This window comes from Belonocnema kinseyi, chromosome 5, assembly GCF_010883055.1.
Source record: "Belonocnema kinseyi isolate 2016_QV_RU_SX_M_011 chromosome 5, B_treatae_v1, whole genome shotgun sequence".
In the NCBI taxonomy this organism is placed as follows: Eukaryota; Metazoa; Arthropoda; class Insecta; order Hymenoptera; family Cynipidae; genus Belonocnema; species Belonocnema kinseyi.
In genome coordinates, this window is record NC_046661.1 from 148498854 (window position 1) to 148499688 (window position 835).

Genomic DNA, 835 nt, shown 5'->3' on the forward strand with positions numbered 1-835 from the left:
TTTTATTCTTAAGTTAAAAATTTATATTTTTGTAGAAAATTAATATTTTTTGGAAAAAATTTATATTTTTTGCTTGAAAATTCCACAATTTGGTAGGAAATTAAACTGTTTGGTACACAATTGATATTTTTGGCATGAAAATTCAACGATTTAATAGGAAATTCAACTATTTGGTAGAAAGTTAACTTTTTTGTTAAAAATTCATATTTTGGGCCTGACAAATTCTAAATTTTTGTAGAAAATGAAACTATTTTGTAGAAAATCAATTTCTTTGCTGAAAATTCATATTGTTGGCAGAAAATTGATCTTTTTGTTAGAAAATTAATTTCTTGTTAGTTTAAAATTGAACTAAATTACTATGAAACTTAACTATTTGGTGGAAAATTAACTTTTTTGTTAAAAATTTTTATATTTAAGTTAAAAAATTTTATTTCTGTAGAAAATTAATATTTTTTGCTTTAAAATTCAACAATTTTGTAGGAACTGAAACTATTTGGTACAAAATTGATATTTTTGGCTTGAAAATTCAACGATTTAAGAGGAAATTCAACTATTTGGTAGAAAATTAACTTTTTTGTTGAAAATTCATATTTTGGGCCTGACAAATTAAAAATTTTATAGAAAATTAAACTATTTTGTAGAAAATCAAATTGTTTGCTGAATACTTTGTTATAAATTTATTTTGAGAAAATTCGTCGATTTTCTTATTTAAAAATTCTTTTTTTTTTCACCAAAACTTTAATTTTCATTTTTGCTGAAAATCCATTCCTTTTTTTACATGTAAATATTTGATAAAAAAAAATAATGTTTTTTTTTTAAAGAAAATTTGTCTTTT